The sequence below is a fragment of the Scardinius erythrophthalmus genome (assembly GCF_964197995.2).
Source record: "Scardinius erythrophthalmus genome assembly, chromosome: 9".
In the NCBI taxonomy this organism is placed as follows: Eukaryota; Metazoa; Chordata; class Actinopteri; order Cypriniformes; family Leuciscidae; genus Scardinius; species Scardinius erythrophthalmus.
In genome coordinates, this window is record NC_138229.1 from 46,096,952 (window position 1) to 46,115,833 (window position 18,882).

At 39.6% G+C, this 18,882-nt stretch overlaps 1 long non-coding RNA gene across 1 annotated transcript; it reads right to left on the reverse strand.

Annotated features, from left to right (window-relative positions):
* Nucleotides 1–12,133: 12,133 nt before the first annotated feature.
* LOC308695905 lies at nucleotides 12,134–17,157 on the reverse strand. The gene is made up of 3 exons (XR_014030763.1): nucleotides 16,650–17,157; nucleotides 15,015–15,143; nucleotides 12,134–14,684 (listed from the first exon to the last, which is right to left on the reverse strand). It is a non-coding gene; the product is annotated as an uncharacterized lncRNA (long non-coding RNA).
* Nucleotides 17,158–18,882: the final 1,725 nt, after the last annotated feature.

Here is an 18,882-nt window from a genome sequence, read left to right on the forward strand (position 1 = left end):
CTTGCTTAAAGCATCCTCCCCGCCTGGTGGTCTCCACATGTTCCTATCGAAAGCCGCTGCCCTGGTCCGAACGAGAGAAGGTATTGCCGTTGAATGTTTCATCTACTGTTGAATGGTCGAATCCTGTTGCATTGTTACAGCGCATAGCTGAATTGGAGCATCTTGCTTAAAGCGTCCTTCCTGTCTGGTGGTCTCCACACGTCCCTATCAAAAGCCGCTGTCTGGTTGGAACGAGAGAAGGTATTACAGCTGAATGTTTCATTACTGTTGAATGGTCAAACCCTGTTGCATCGATACAGTGTACAGCTGAAGTGGAGTGTCTTGCTTAGAGCATCCTTCCCGCTTGGTGGTCTCCACATGCTCCATCGAAAGTTGCTGTCCTGTTTGGAAAAGGAAAAGGTATTTGGAACGAACGTTTGATATGCTGTTGAATAGTTAAACCCTGCTACCTGGTTACAGTGCACAGCCGAAGTGGAGTGCCCCGCTCAAGTGTCCTCTCCGCTTGGTGGTCTCCGCATGCCCTATTGAAGGTTTCCGCCCAGTTCAGAAGAGAGAAGGTATTTCAATTGAACGTTCCATATGCTGTTGGGAAGTTAAATCCGTTACCTGGTTACAGTGTGCAGTCAAGTGGAGTGTCTCCCTTAAAGCATCTTCTCCGCCTGGTGGTCCCCACCTGTCCCCACTGAAAGCCTTCGCCCTGTTCAGAAGGAGAGAAGGTATCACTATTGAGCGTCGCATCTTGTTGAACCATTGAACCCTGTTGTATCGTTGCAGGGCACAGCCAAAGTGAAGTGTTCTCTTGCCGGGTGGCCCTCCGTGCCCGTTGCAAATTGTTGCCGCTGTTCAGAAAGAAGAAGAATAGCCGCGGCACGTGCCTCGATCAAAGTGTCGTTCTGCTGTCCATGGTCCCCTCCTGGCCCGGCCCGCTCGCCACCTGCGTCCCTGTGACCCGTCTGAGTTGAGGGTCCCCGTCCTCTGGATACTTACCTCTGGGCAGCCTGTGAGCCCTGTAAAGAGTACTTACCCAGTGACCTACCTGGATGGTGTGCGTCTTCCTTGATTCCTCTCCGACGAGCCGCAGGGTGTTCACAACGTCCATCTCGCTCCGGTCCAGGGGGCCCGTCGAATTGCTTCTGGCGACAAGAAGGAAGATTTTAATTAGGACTTTTCAAATTATCTGTTTTTAACACAATAAAGAAATTGTTATTCCTTGATCCTCTGTCTGCTGTTTGGTTCCTTGGCACGCTCCTCGAGGCGGTACCCGGTCTCCAGGGGTGGGCACAGTCTGGCTAGGCCCACCCCGACCTGTGACATAGATGTTTGTATTTTTAAGAGAATAATGTTTATGCGTGGTTATTGGAAAAAATTAAAATGAAAGTTGCTGAATTAAGACCACAAAACACATATTAAATATGTGTCCACAAGACTTTTGACTAATGGATGTTGTCCCTTTGAGTTCTAGCTTCAAAATTATGTGAAAATAGTCTTGCTTTATCGTTCACAAAAAAAAAATACATTGATTTAAATGGTGTAAAACAGGGGCCTGTACCATGAAGATAGCTGAACAAACTCGGGGTTACAGGATTAGTTTTGAGTTGACAAAACCAAACCGATGCAATCAGGCTTTATTGGTACCATGATGCAGCTCATCGACTTTCTCTGTCAACTCAGGCTTTGATCCTCAAGCTATGATTACTCCACGCGCGTGTGCACATAAAAGAGTGACGTCGACACTGAACAACCAATCGCGGGTAGAGCGAGAGCGATATATTTTTCCACGGAGGAGCAAGAGATAATCATTCAGAATTACGATGAATTTAAATATGTATTTCAACCTCGAAACAATACGTTCTTTGCTGCCAAAGCAAGAGAAGACTGTTGGAGAAAGATTGCTGATTGTTAATGTGTAAGTTAAACAAATACGTTCTATATTTATGTAAAATTATGTATATATGTATGTGTAGCCTATACGTGTAATATAGCCTATAGCCTATTTTTATAATATATAAAAAATGTGCATGTATGTACTAAGAGATTAATATTCTTTTTTTTTTCTTTCTTTTTTTTTGATGCAACCCCAACTCCAAATGTTCTTGGCAGCAGATAAAGACAAAATATAAAAATATAATTCAAAGTGGTGAGTATTTACCACAACCTTTTATTATTTTTGTGAACATTTTATCACAAACACTTGTTTGCAGCAAACAGAAATAAAGAGTTAAATTCAGAAAACCAGAATACACTGGCGGAGGCGTTGGCTCTGAGTGGGCAATAAGGGACGGCCGATTATGGATGTGATTACAGGTGCTGTACAATCTGACCCTGGTGCTGGCTCCTCTAAGCAATAACACTGGGTACGTGTGTGATACATTACTACTTTTTTAAAGTTGTAAATATGGCTGACTGTATATTCTGCAGTAGAGGGAAATACAGTGTCCCTGTTGAAGCCAACACACATACACACAGTCTCCCACACAGAGGTCAGTATGCAGCAGACAGAACACCAAACATAACCTGCTTTACAACAGTGTTGTTTTACATTGGCCTATTTTTATTTATTAGGGTGGAGGAAATGATGAAGACACTCTGTCTGTGTGTTCTCAGACAGTTGCTGATGTGAATGCACTGGGCTTTTTATTATGGCAAACATTTGAATGTGTGGCATAATTAAGGGACTGGCCCTTACACATCTTTTATTGTAGGATTTTTCACAACCTGCCCCAGAAACTGAGGCCTCTACTACCTAAATGGGCTTCAGAAGAAATGTGAACAAGGTAAGGATTTAAAACCCTTGACAAATTACAGTCAGTCCTGTGTTTGTAGGAAGTCAATTAACTTTTTTTTATTTGAGCCTCCAGAAAACTTGTAATGATCATGTTTGTGGTGGAATTATGTTTCAGGAGGAAACAGACTCAGTTAGGGCCCTGTACAAAAGGAGCCTTGAACTAGACTGCACACTAAAGGAGTCTTGAACTAGACTGCACACTAAAGTAGTCTTGAACTAGACTGCACACTAAAGGAGTCTTGAACTAGACTGCACACTAAAGGAGTCTTGAACTAGACTGCACACTAAAGGGGACTCGAACTAGACTGCACACTAAAGGAGTCTTGAACTAGACTGTTCAATAAAGGGGACTCGAGCTGGACTGTGAGCTGAGGAGGCTCCAAAAAAATAAAAAAAATAAATTGGAGATCAAACAGCTGGATAAAACTGTTCTCAGTATGTGAACTTATTTAACAAAGTAACACTTTAGTAATGCAACTTTCTCTTGCTCTCTTTCTCCCTCCCATCCCACAAAACCAATAAAACAGTTTGAGACCTATCTGCAGTTTCAATGTGCTTTTATTAAGTGTAATATTGTATGGTGATTGCATCTACGTCTGCACCAGCTGGGTGGTCAAGTGTGATCGGGTCAGTTTCATCGGGGAGAAGCTGGTTTTGTGGTGTTTCTTGCTCCTTTCTACTGGTGGCTATATTGTGCAGAATGGCACATGCAGTCACTATCTGTGATGCCCGCTCTGGTGACTCTTAAAGGCCGAACACAGTTGAAATGTGCCTTTAGGATGCCAAAGGTCATCTCTGTCTTCACTCTGGTTTTACTGAGGGCCACATTGAAGCGGTGCTGTGGCCCTGTCTGAGGGTCATGATAGGGGGTTATTGTGTAGGTTTTTCTATCTCAGTTCAAATTAACAGTGTTTTGTACTGTACCAAATTTAACTTGCTTTCCTCAAAGCGCTGACACAACACAGACTCACGGAAAATTCGTGAGTCAAGCACTGGAGCCAGGCCATTTGGCATCCAAACTTGTGATCATATGTTCATGACCACAAGTCGTTTGCAGATGAAATGTTGAGTAGATCATTATTATATCTGTTAATGTTACTATTAATTTAAAGATTCATCTCACAGAAAATAATCATCTCACATATTCACATCATCTCTCTGAACATTAAGACTGTGATAGGACTTCCTATTAACATAATCTGCCTCATATTCCCCTAGAGCAGTGGAGATTGGAGCAATAGACTGCATACATGCAATGACTCTAGGGAATCCTATCATAAGATTGAAAGAATAATAATAAAAAAGATTTAAAATAATTCTTAACATGTATTATATTGTATAGTAGGCTACATTTGTGAAATTTGCTTTATGAAAAAAAAAAAAAAAGTGTTCATGTGACGTTACCCTATCAATCTTACCGGCAATTTTATAAAAGCCCTCTTTTATGGATATTGTCGATAAATGTCCGGGGAACACTATTAATGAAACTATTCATGTACTCCTGCAGATGACCTTGCGAATGGTTCGACAAACTGTGTTTTCCCCTAGCTTCTGTGCGTCACCCACCGTGCAAGTATGTACCACTTGCAAAAAAAAAAAAAAAAAACTTAACGCAATTCCATTTGCGGTACAGTAAGTGCATGAATTCGACGTGTTAAATTCTTCATGTGCGGCTCAAGAAGTTCGCAAAGATAAGACATTCCTTCCGCGGAAAATCGGTATATTTTTCATACAAGTAACTATCAGGAAAGGCAAGGGGATTTTGTCTGGCTAAAAACTCTTTCTCTACGAAGTGCTCGTCTAACAATTTGCGCTGAGATGTCCACAAGATTTGGAAGAAAAGGTGAAGTCATTGTAACAGACACTGGGAATAAGTTATGTCACCTATATGTTTCTTTGCTCTCAGCTGATTGGTCAAACTTCAGTCTGAGATCTTGAATCCAGAACATAACCTGCCCCGGAGCAGGTTAGCCGTGCAGCGTAAGATACCATGGCAACGAACACCGATTAAACCCGAGCTACTTTCATAGTACCTAAAACCCAGGGTTGGCGGAAACTAAACTGAAACATAGCTGGCTAGCCACCTAAACCGGCTTCATGGTACAGGCCCCAGGTTTTGCTTGGAAAGCCAATATGCGAGGGGGAGGAGCAGTTTACACCTTAGATTACAATGTCCCACCCACTCTGCATAATTAGCCATTCATTCAGGTGTGACACTGACTGAGCCATAATGCAAGGACAAAAGATGTATTTAGAAGAAGAATTATATTGACCATTTAAGATTTTGCTTACATCTCTCTTGTAAATATGTTTTGCTATTTTATTAAAAATGTTACAATTACAACAATAATTACAATTTCAACAATATTTCAAGTGTACTCTTTCTTTGTAAAAAAAAAAAAAAAAGAAAAAGATTATAGGCCTACATTTTATCATATGTATTCATTAGTTTGAATATAGCCAACATTGGAACATCTAACATCTTAGTCTATGAATTTATTTTTGACAAAAATAGTATTTTTTTTGCAGTTTAATATGTTGCTTATACAAATACATTTTATTTCAACATATTCCAGTCGATTTTTACTCATCTCAGTAGGCTATAGCAAAGCAGTTTATTCTTTCACACACAGACGCGCGATTCATATTTAGACTAAACAGTCTTTACAAATATGTCCCCTTCATTCATCTCACAGAAAGGCGAGTCATATTATAGAAATGGGATTCATCTTTTTGCGGTTTACATAGGCCTACACTAACGTTATTCCATAACGTTATTCCACACGTGAGAAAAGAAAACAGCCTACCTCACTCCTCAGCGGAATCTGCTCCTCATTTCAGGAGATATTGCTCCTCATCAGCACTGTTCTGAGGAATCTTTTCTCCATAAGGTAGGCTATAATGTCTCACTCGCGAGGAGTCGCGACGCGCTTTGTTTACAGCTGATGTGGGCGTTTCACAGCTCTGAAATAGTTCTCAGAATTTGCGTTTGAATAGCACGCGCTCTCCGGGGCGTGGTCGCATTACAGTGAATTAGCTCGTAATGAGCTCGACAGGAGCTGCTCTCTTTTTATACAGATTACAGAAGCTGATAATATTTGTTTTTTATATAAATGACTTCATTTAAAAGATGCGATCTCAAGCTTTATGCCCGTGGGTCTGTTTGCCTGTTTGACTGAATTTTCGCGGAGTTATAGATCATTTCCGAACGCGTTTCAAATGGGAGTTTACTGACAGAGAGAAGGCAGAAATCGCATCATGTTAATTTTTCTTTATTTGTCAAAAAGCAAAACACTTTATTTTTATTGTGAGTATACAGAAAAAAAATAGAAACTGAACAGGATCGATTGATGTATTACAGGAAAATGAAAGATCAAAATTAACAGAGCATTTAGTGTTTATTTTCATTGCTAAAAAAAAAAAAACGAGCAAAACGCACGGGCGCGTTTGTGGTCCCCAGAGGGTTAATGAACTGACTTCCAAACGAAAAGAGGATTCTTCCTCCTCTCCTGTAACCCCGTTGGCAGGTTGAGGGTTAATTCTCTTTGGACGAGAGGGCCCGAAAAAGACAGTAGATGTGTCTGGATGTAAAAACGCGTCCATCTTATTAGTCCAACGTAGATGATAAAGTGTGACCTCTCCCACATAGTAGATAATCAAGCACTGGCCCTCGCGTTGTAGCGTGATGCCCTGCTCCTTTTTAATCAGATTGCTCCCTCTGGAATTCTTGCAACTTGGCCTTCGCTCTGAGCGCCACGACGGGCCCGCTGCTGTTCGCTGGCTGCCAGCCCAATAGCTCCCGAAGACGAGACTCTGCGCTGTTCCCTCTGTCGGCTGTAACTGGCTCCTCCACTTGAAATCCGCGTCTCTTCAGCTCCTTCTAGGCTTCCCGAGTGCTGGAGTTTGTGCGCACGCCAGTCTCCCAGTGGATCCTCATGTTAGTAAACGGCTTTGGAAACGTATGCCTTTGTCCTTGAGTGTTTTTTTAACCCTCTGAGGTCTGAGCTGTTTTCTGGGCCCTGGAGGTGTTCTGACATGCTCTGACATTTCTGGTTATTTCTGTTACTTGTGACATTTTCATGGCTAAAGTCTAATTACACTGTATTCAGCACAAACTCTGCTACAACAATATATCAGCAGCATGTATGTAAAAGTTTGTTGTTTTGAGATAATGACATTTATGCGTGGTTTGTGAAAATACAAAAAAAAATTCTCACTGAAATAAGGCCATGAAACCCATACTGATTATTTCTTCACAAGACTTTTGAAAATTGTATCACGTAGCCTAGAATATTTGCTGCAAAACTATGTGAAAATCACCCTGACTGCTCATTCAGAGAAGACAATATATTGATTTAAAATTTTTACGACGTGTTTTGTGTTAGAAAGCCTTATGCGGCAGCTCATTAATATGTAAGCTTTTCTCACCTGAGAAAGACAAAGAACCTCCCCAACGGCCCTATTAGGAGCTATCCTAATATAGCTCCTAATAGCCCTGTCATTCTGAGCAACCTTTCACAATACTGTAAATGAGGAGATTTAAAAAAGAATGGCTTTTAAATGGTTTGGATTTATTTACAACACAACATAACCCAAAGATACACAACAAATGCCAAAAAAAACACTTCAAAGACAGACCTTTGTGCCATTCCTAAAAACATTGTACATACCTTTCATTTCCAAGGTGTTTGATTTTCACTTTACCATGTTCATGTTCCAGAGACTCATGTGAATGTTGAAGTTGGCAGGACTCAGTGGCATCTGGGCCCTGAAAAAAAAGTGAACATACTGATATCAAGAGAAAGGCCTGCACGATTTTGCAAATAAATATTAGATTTTTCTGGTTAAAATTGCTTTTTAAAATTCACAAAATGCACACACACACACACACACACACACACACACACATACACACACACACAAATGTTTCCAACAATATATATAATATAATGAACACCAGGTTTGTTGTGCCTTGTAGGCATAAGCTATGCGCAGTGCTGGGTAAAATAATAATAACAATAGCAGTATAAATCTTCCAAAATATTTCAGTAACAACCAAGCTAGAGAAAAATATATTGATTATCATGTTACTTCAAATGTTTCCATTCGTTATGATGATATGAAATGAGATAATAGTAAAAACATGAAGCCGTTTGGTGTGTTTTGCTTTTCAAATTTTCAAATGATACATTCAAACGCGATCGCGCTGCAAAATCTGATACATTCAAACGCGATCGCGCTGCAAAATCTGATACATTCAAACGCGATCGCGCTCAAATATAAAACACTATGGTTACCATACATATCTACGTTTGACCAGATATCCACAAACACAGTAGGCTTAACAGTAAACACGGGTCTAAATATTATAATATTCCCCATATATCTAGCAACAGTTCAACTGCAATGTGACATTTATGCAACAATAACAAACTAATATGTAAAAATTTCTTACCTTAAATCTTTCTTGTCTTCAAATCGCGTTGAAAAGGAGTAAGTTACGAAGTCTCTGCTTCTTTGTTTTGAGGTGATGAGGGCGTTTACAGGTCTGCGTTTCTCCGCATGGATCATTTGCATGTCAATCGCTCGTGCGCTCGTAGGCGTGTTCAAATTAAATTTAATGAGGACGCGTTTGAGAAACTGTACATGCCGCTGCTTTCGTATGGATTACTTTAAAATAGAATATTTGTTTTTTATATAATTTACATACTTTAAAAATAGAGATTCCAAGTGTTGTATAGACATGCGTTTCAAGTCTGTGTGACAAACATTCGCTGAGTGACAGGTCATTTTCTGTCGTGTTTCAGAATGAGTTTCACATTGAGAGAGAAGGCAGAACGCGCATCATGTTTATTTTCTTTGTTTTACGAAAAACACAACATTTTGTTTTTATTATGAGTGTACACAAATAAAAGAAGACATTTAACAGTTTTGAATGATGTACAATACAAGTATGTAAAATCAAAATCAACAGAGTATTTTGCACTGATATATAAAAAAAACGAGCAGATCACGCCGGCGTGATTGCCGACCTCAGGGGGTTAATGGCGTTGTATTCTCTGCGCCTCTTAACAATCTCGGGTGCGTAATCATGGTTGAAATGAATAAATGCGGTGCCCACCTGTATCTTGCCTTTTTTCCACACTTCCCTAAAGATTATTTCTTTCGTAGAAAACTCCAGAAAATTGACAATTCCAGCCCTCGTGATGCTCCAGGCGGGGGTTTACTTGCAAGAGCCCGATGTGCGCGTTGTATTTTAAGGTTAAAATCCTCTGGTAGTTGTAGCTGGCTCTGCAAAATCTTCTCAATAAACTGCGTTACAGAGTCCCCCTCTTGTCCTTCTGGCACCCCAAAGACACGTATGTTGTTTCTTCTGGATCGTGATTCTAAGTCAAACACTTTGATCTGAAGTTTCCTCTGCTGTTCGAGGCAGGTGCACAGCGCCTTAGTCGCCTCCTCTGCCCAGCCCTCCACCTGGTTCACGTGGGCCTCCGCCTGGTCCATCCGCTGTGATAGGCCTTGTACGTCGGTTGCAATATTGTCCAGTTTACCGTTGATTTCTTTTCCCAGTTGGCCAATATCCTGTTTGAGCTTTGCATTGTCTCCTTTTAGATCAGATTTTAAGTCCTCTATTGCCTTAAGTACCCCAGCAGTGTCCATGCTTATCCCGGGGCTCCCCGTTCCCCCGCCAGCCGTGATGTTGCTAGCTTGGTCTGGTTGGGTGTTAGCTTTTGCGGCTGAGGCACTTTTATCCTGAGCTTTGGGCATTTTTATCGATCTATTGTGACCTAGTGTGCTCCTTCTCCCTCTCATATATTATTTTGTTAAAAATAACAAACAGTATAGCGAGTTCAAACGGGATTTTCAAGGTTAAAGTGGGAGAGAGGTTTCAATGCGACCGACTACTCCATGAGCACACCCGGAAGTCCACTTCCGACCTCTTTTACTGTCTGCTGGAGTGGATGAGGAGTTGATCCCTGATCAATGGACAATTCTCAAGACTGAACTGTACACAGCAGGATTCAGCCAAGGTACTTGGAGAATGTACCTTATCAGCAGCATTTTTAAACAAGTGCTTGAAAAGTTCCCAAGCTCTATAGAAATGTCTAATATTGTAAGACAGTTTTATTTTGTTGATCAGGAATCAGAGTAAATATCATTTGTTAAAGGCACAATCTAAATTTGAATGCCATCTTTTAACAACTAAAGTTGCATTTGAAAATGTATAATTGTTTGCAAATGCATAATGCATATTGTCTGTCTCACCCTGCTACAGGAACCTTTGAGAAGACCTGGCCTACTGTGAACAGAATGCTGCGCCATCGGTGTCCTGATGTCCTTGATCTTTTTGATGCTCTCCTCACCATCCCTGCAACTACAGCTGACTGTGAAAGAGGGTTCAGTGCTATGAAGCAGGTAAAGAGTGACTGGCGCTCATGCCTAAAAGGTGAGACCCTCTCTGACCTTCTTAAAACCCAGTTGTGCTCACCTGACATCAAAGACTTTGATCCAACCAAAGCCATTGACATCTGGCATGCTGACAGTTTGCGCTCACGCAGGCCTGACTTTGTGACTCTGATGGCACCTCTGAAGAAGAAGAAGAAGAGCTCTGAAGACATGCGATTCAAATGAAAGATAGATAGATCCCAAACTTGAAATTAAATGTTTGCACTTTCTGTCTATATTTTGTTGTATTGTACTTTGTGTTTTTCATGCCAGCAATTCTAATAAAATTATCAAATGCATTCAGTGGCACTCAAAATTTCTATTATTTTCACCGGAAACAATTTGGCTAGTGGATATTCTGATTGGCTGGTAACTTTAGAAAGTTCCGAGGCCATGGTCCTCAGTCGGAAAAGGGTGGCTTGCCCGCTTCAGGTTGGTGGAGATTTCCTGCCTCAAGTGGAGGAGTTTAAGTATCTTGGGGTTTTGTTCACGAGTGAGGGAAGGATGGAACGGGAGATTGACAGACGGATCGGTGCAGCTTCTGCAGTAATGCGGTCGATGTACCGGTCTGTCGTGGTGAAGAGGGAGCTGAGCCGCAAGGTGAAGCTCTCGATTTACTGGTCAATCTACGTTCCTACTCTCACCTATGGTCATGAGCTGTGAGTCATGACCGAAAGGACAAGATCCCGGATACAGGCGGCCGAAATGAGCTTTCTCCGCAGGGTGGCTGGGCGATCCCTTAGAGATAGGGTGAGAAGCTCGGTCACTCGGGAGGAGCTCAGAGTAGAGCCGCTGCTCCTCCACATCGAGAGGGGTCAGCTGAGGTGGCTCGGGCATCTGTTCCGGATGCCTCCTGGACGCCTTCCCGGGAAGGTGTTCCAGGTGCGTTCCACTGGGAGGAGAGCCCGGGGAAGACCTAGGACACGCTGGAGGGACTATGTCTCCCGGCTGGCCTGGGAACGCCTCGGTGTCCCCCCGGAAGAGCTGGAGGAAGTGTCTAGGGAGAGCCTGGGCATCCCTGCTTAGACTGCTGCCCCCGCGACCCGGGCCCGGATAAGCGGAATAAGATGGATGGATGGATGGACGTTATTTGTCATTTCACTAAAGTTTTGGCTAGCTATAAACAATCTTCTAACTACTGAACTAGCTACCGGATGTGCCGTGTTTAGCGGACGTCGGATGAGAAAATGCGTAAGAGTGAAGTATTAACAGTGGGAGAGGCGGAATAAGGCTTATACTGTAGCGGAGCGAGAGCTCTTTCCATGTGGAGTCTTTGCATTAAAGTCATACGAGCAAGTGGATTCTCTCTTTTGGAAGTGGACCTTCTCAGTTCAACTCAGCTGTTATTGTCAAATAATCACAGACAGAAACACATACAGGAGAACTGAGAGCTCTTTAATTATATTAATGATAGAAACGAGAGAATACAGGACAGTCTCTGACTCGATATGAAACACTTCTATAAAGACTAGGGCTGCAACTAACGATTATTTTGATAATCGATTAATCGGACGATTATTTTTACGATTAATCGATTAATCGGTTTATGTACTTATATTTTAGTTTTAGCCATTTTTCCCCAAGTAAATTATTAACAAAGGGTCTTTATCATTCAACATAGACTTTTTAGAGATTTTAACCATTTTGCATTGTCATATCCTCATCAAAAACATACTTGGAGTTGTGTTTTATTATGTGTTAGTAATCCTTTGTCGAACTCTTCTGCAATCAAAACACTGACCCATAGGTACTCTAGCAAATTTCACAAAGGAGATTTCAAATGTTTTCACCATGGCAGTCCTTAGGGCTCCTAAAGTAAAGTAGTTTAACATCCCGAACAAAGCTTATTAAGGAATCTTGCAGAACATATTTTCACGAAGAATAAGAATAAAGAATACAGTTGCAGTAAATTGCATTTTATTTTATTTTTTCCTGTAAACACACAGCTTATACCTGGGAAACAGCTTTATAGCTTATGCTGTGAAATCAATCAGAAAGTTGAAAGTAGCTTTTTTTGGTAAATTTATGGTAAACTTTCGTTCCTACCAAAACATTAGTTCTGAGTAAAAATAATGAATTGCAGAGTTTAACCATCATAGAGTTAAAGTGTATCATTTGCTTGTGACAAGTCCTGTCAGTTTAACAGAGAGCCCCGGCCGTGCGCGCGCGCACTCACCCAAGCGCTGTCTTGCTCTCTCTCTCTCCCTCGCGCATATTAATCAAAATCAATTGATACGATGGTGTCGGAAAAAAAAAACCTCTCCAGTGATGAAATGTTTTCTTTGTTGACAATTCTTGTGCGATATCCTAAACTGCCGAATGCTGCTTCGTTCGATTAGTTTCATCTTCCGCTTTTTTCTTTTTCTTTCTCGAGCTGCCATCTCGCTGAATGCTGCAGAGACGCTGTGCGGGAAGCACGTGACATAAAACAAGGCCAGCTATTGGCTATTCGCTACTTCTCCTGCTGTACTGGCTGAGTAAAACCTCCGGTGGATCATTACTGCCACACTTTGGTCACCGCAGATTTAAAATATGCACGAAATGAGCCGCTTACGGCAAATAAAAGTTATTTAGCAACTAATCGATGACTAAATTAGTTGACAACTATTTTAATAATCGATTTTAATCGATTAAATCGATTAGTTGTTTCAGCTCTAATAAAGACACAACAATATTACAAATAACTCTCTTCTGATTTCCATGCAAGCTCTGGTTAATATTTGTATATAAACTTAGTACTCTTCTAATATATTCTGTGCACTTTAAATCAAGTCTTTTTAGGGATAGTTCACCCGAAACTGTCCACTGACTTCTAATGTATGGACAAAGAAATCTCTAAATATTGTCTTTTATGTTCCACAGAAGAAAGAAAGTTATCCAGCTTTTGGTCGACATGAGGGCATATGTACATTATGTCAATTATCATTTTTGAGTGAACCATCTTTTTAATACATTTACATTGACTCATTTAGCAGACGCTTTAATCCAAAGCAATTTACAAATGAGGAGAACAATAGAAGTTAAACTAACAATATTCAAGTGCTGTGAATAATAGCGTGAATAGTAGTTATTTGGTAAAAGAGTATAATGTACATGCATTAGGAACTCAAGCAAGACTATGACATTAAACTACTTGATGTTGTTGATCTGTCAGTCTATCGGGGGAATTAATGAGAATAAACCGTGCTTTATACAACCCTCCTCTCCATCGTATGATAAAGTCCTGCTGATACAGAACGTCAGCAGAAGCATCAACGGCACATCAATACATCTTTAATAAAACTCTGTTTACCGTATGTGTTTAATGGAGCGCAAACAGAGCAATTGAGTTTTATGAGTCAAGAGTTATCTCTAATAAACCTAAATGTCACAGAAAGGAAGGGTGTGTGCAGTGAAAAGAATGACATTGACTTCATTTATTGAGTGCAGATGTTTAAACTGAACTGCAGGCGGTCTGTGAATGAGACGCAGGCTTTTGCATTGAAACACAGCAGGCAAACGCTGCACTACTGTCTCGAGAGTGTTCGTCCCGGCTGTGTGTCGAACTCTGATGTGTGTCAGTTCTACAACAGCAGTGAACAGACTTCATTAACCCTCCAACATCAGGCCTCAAGAACATGTACAATACACAGTCAGCCAGTGGGTTCAGAAACACGAGATAACTAGACAAATAGAAAAATATATCCAATAGATGAAACAATGCATGGTTGTATATTCTAATAATATTCACGATTACATATGGGAGAATGAGAAAAGTGTAAGTCAGAAGCACCAGGAACAAACTGCCCAAAATTTTCTTGCGCTTTAGAGAAGTAAGTGATATTGTGCGTGAAAGACCGCGACAAGTGCCAACAAAACACAGAATGATTATCGGGTAGGGGATTAAACAGGCGATCGGTAGGGACAGACGTCTTAACAGCCAATGAGATTTACCGGCTGCAAAGATCAGAGGAACAAACCAGATGATCACAGAAACGACACAGCAGACTTTTAGTGAATGATGAGATCTGTACCAGATAGGATGAGAAACTAGAAGATATCGTTCAAAAGCAACACATGCCATAAAATACAGACCCACAACCAAACTATACACATATGCATAATAGGCATTCAGTATAACAGAGGCATTAAATGACCATGTTAATGTGTGTGTTAATCTACAAATGATCTGAATGAGATCTGAAAGAATCAAATGAATAACAAACACTGGAGTGGAGCGATTAGATTTGATAAGAGCACACAACGCAAACAGAGTTAAGATCATGATTACAATCTCAATGGCTGCAATGATCCTGATAATGAATGGGTCTGCAGAATTAAGTTTCCTGAACAATTCCCACATCTGATCGTCATAATCTACTCCACTTGATCCGTTGATATAATAATCTTCACTTGATCCAGTGCTGCTGGCGTTTTGTTCTGCCATTGTTTCATGAAATCTTGACAGGCAACACTAAATAACAAACCAGTCATTAGTTTAAAAACATGCATTAATTTACTATTTACTACTTTATTAAAAACATTAGGGAAAATATATGACATAACTTGTTTTCTGTGTGATTGTTGAAATAAAGTTTCCTCAGTTTGCTTTACATGTTCTTTAGAGGAGATGTGTGTAATGTTAGAAAGCTTGAAATACGTGAAATGTAAGATTAAAGTTTGGAAATCCTCCATTTGAACAATATCACAGAAGCAAGAATGCTGTTGTTCTGAATATTCAGTCCAGCACAGCTGCAAGTGTACAATGGTTTATTAAACTAGGAATAAATCTTGAAGAACTTACGTTACTGACAGGATTGTGTGTTTCGTCTGCAGGTCAAAGCAGAAGTTTGTGGAGCAACACACAGACTGACAGATGTTTCACAAGTTTCCACTGCCGTGTTTAAAGAGCTCTTCATTCACTGCACACACACTGTAAAACACACATCTTAAAGCTTGTGGATCTAATGTAGGAAATGCCTGAGATTACAGACAAACTATTTGATCCAACGTGTGCAACTGTAATTACCTTAAAGACACAATTAACTAACAATGGTGGTTTGAGTGAAAAACCAGTCTAACTTTCACAAACGGTTCGGCTCAACTACGACGACTGAAGTAATCTGAAAACGCTTTATATCTGATGCTTTCAGTTTTAAAGTCCACTCGGTGTTTATAACTCTTTCCCCGCAAGTGTTTTTGCTCATTTTCACTAAAGCTTCACGGCCCACAGAATATTTTGTTGTATGAATATCAGAACATGTAATATATCAAAAGAAAGAATCGACACTGCTTAAAAAAAACAAAAAAACAACAACTTGCATTCCTTTTTTTAACAACACTTGAATGTGGGAAAGTTTAATAATAAAAAACATTTTGAGCAAAAAGCTGAGAAAATCATGTTTATGTCAGAATTCATCCAGATCATATTCAGAATGATGATCAAACTCAGATGGATGGATTATTTATTGAGTGATGTAATATTCATAGTGTACTCTTCAGTAATACAGGTATAACAGAAATGTTCTACAGAAGTGTATAATATAGCTCTGCCATAGCATTTCACTGATCTTTATTATTATGTATTTTGTTCAAGAGATTATATCTGCTGCTGTACTTTTTTAATGTACTCTAGGTATTTATTTGCAATGTACACAACAAGATAGTATATTAAAGTTTTCTTGATTTCAAAGTGTGTGTATGTCTTAACATTTATATTTAATTATTTTTGCACTTTTAATATATCATTTTGAATACTGATTTAAACAGCTTTATAATAAACTATTAGTGTAATGCTAATATATTTATAATGAGCTGAAATGCTATTAAAATGTTCTTGAAGTACATTAAAATTAAGCCTCAAACATATAACTGTTTAATAAATATGAAAGTATATTTTAAATGAACTGTAAAGAAATAAACTTAAATGCACTAAATGTACTTGAAGTGGTTCCATTTTAACACAATTTAATATATTAAAATTTATTGCAAATAACTTAAAATTGATCTTAAGCATATCTTGAAATACATTTAATATACTGTTGTTTCAAAATAATACATTTAATATGCAGTATAATTTAAACATATTAAGTATGTCCAAAAAAGCACAATTTAAATACATTTCCTTTTCACCTGGGAAACAGATGATGAAGTTTATGAGCTGATCATCATCATCAAATGAATATCAAGATCCTGAAATGGAAACTGGTTCCGACAGGACCTTAAAGAAAACTCTGTGGTGAGATCTGGTATTTATCTCATCTCCTGAAGAACCCCTAGTATTGAAGTAGCTAGGTAGTCTTTTGCTGTCAGGTCAGAATAGGATTAAATCCTCACTAGCTTGTTTAGCCTATACCAGTAAATCTAGATGTGTCCCTATACTCTCGTGCAACAATAACAATCATTGACAACTAGGCCTATTGATCAAACTCATACTTACCCTCCAGCAGAATCTCTCCTGGATCCTTCGTTGTCCTTGGTCTCGCAAGATATACTATAATGCTCTTTCTATTACTTATAGAACTGTCTTTGTAAGCTGAAGTAAAACTGAACAGTGTTGGTCTTTATGAAATAAAAATGTATTTAAACAAAAGATAAAAATACTGGTTACACAATGATTAATATTAGTAGCAAATCATCAAGAGATTACAGGTTATAATACTTCAGCTTATCAAATCTCAACAGGGCAGTCCTGTATGAGTGGAGAATTACACAGGCTATTTACCTTAAAGCAGTTCAAGCAATAGATGTAAAAAATAACTTGTCCTCATCTGAGCTATTCAAGTTAAGATAATACAGCAGAGCAATATAAGCAAAAAGAGTTTCAGTTAATAAACTGAACTAGAAGAGAGCTGATTTCTCCCCAGGGATGCACACGACATTAAAATCAAAAATGCAACAACTAACAGTCAAAAAGCAGTCATATTTATACAGAACTGGGTTACATTGTTCCTATGCAGTTTCTTGGGTTTTTACCAGAGGAACTAAATCATGTGACATCAACCTTCTATTGCCTCAGTCAAGGGGGCCTCTGGTGTCGACATCGTTCCCCATATATGGGCATTCTTCCCTCCTTTCCGTCTTCTGCGCTTCTGGCCTCTGTGTAAGTGTGTGTGCATGTGTGTGTTTATCTGGAAGTGTATTTGTAGGTTCATAATATCTTTCAAAATTCAAATAATTCCCTGCAACTTCCAAACCTGCTTTAAACAATTCCATCTTCATTTCTTTAATTAACATGTGCTTGTTGGGCTCTCACAATGTCAGATGTTCAGGGATGTTCACATCAGTGATGTTAGCATATTGTTTAGTTTTGATAACTCAAATAATCAACAATCAATAGACAATATAGTGTGTGTGTGTGTGTGTGTGTGTGTGTGTGTGTCATTTTGTGTTTTGTGTCCATTTTCTCAGTGTGGACATCCTTTATCCACTTGTTTTCCCTCTATGTGGAAAAGCTGCTGTCCGTAGTCTCTGAAATGGTTTGTTTCTGAAATCTCCTCTTGTTTTACTTCTCATTGTCCATTTTTTTCCACTTGGAGCGCAAGTCCTTCTAGAAGAAGCAGTCACTGGTGTAGTTCGAGTCTGTGCCTCTTCATCAGTTCCATCCATCCCATGGTGGGTCTCAGGGTTTCTAGGTCTTTTAGGCCTGGAGTTCTGGATCTTGCAGGTCTGTAAATCTCTATTCTTTTCTTTTTCTTGAGAAAATCCCCCTGGCTCCACTGGTTCCACTTCCTTCTCGTCCTTCAAACGACCAGATCATCTTTCTCCAGGAGGTTACACATTTCAGACAAACATCTCGATGCTTATATCTGAAACTATAATCAAAAGAAGAGGTTGCCCCCCTTTCCCCCACAAGCATCTTTTCACATTCAAACATCGGTAATGTTTTTAAAAATTATTTCTAAACATAATGTCATTAAAACATTTATTATAAATTACAACTACATATCAATGCTAATAAAACGTTTCATAAATCATAAAGAATCACCCCCCTTTTGATAGTAAACCTTTACTATCATAAAACTATTTCTAATTTGCATCAGCATTTGCTTGTGACTGAGCTACAGTCATGTTGCTTGTGTAGTGATATGTTTGACAAGGTGTGAATGACTTCTTTATTTCCTTCCAACAGTGCCAACTGGGTTTCTAAATTGCCTATTTTCCTGAGCAAACCACAATAGCCCATCTTTCTTTTGTGTGAAAAGTGACACTGTCTTGCCTTGTGTCCCATCTTTCCACAAGCAAAACAAACAACTTCCTGATCTTCCTTTCTTTTCTCCAAACAGTGCCTTGCAATGTGACCATCCTTTCCACATGCATAGCAAAGAATAACACCTTCTGAATTTATTCTTGCAAATCTCCTTTGTCTATGATGGAAACCATTAGACAATGTAGAACATTCTCTCTCGCCACAGGTAGCAACTGGGTGTCTAGATTTGGCAGCTTTCATTTGACTATTTGCATTAGCATTATTGTTGTAAAACTGTCATTTTAGCAGTAATGTCATTATATTCAGAGAGTGGTGTCACTAGCATTGTCACAGCAGACCGGGTGAGTGGGTCACATTTGTTAATCAAGGCAGACTTGAAACTGACATCATTCTTAGTAATATCAGGATTGCCACTGAAAGTCTTAAACATCTCCAATAATCGTTCTGAAAATGCTGCTGGATG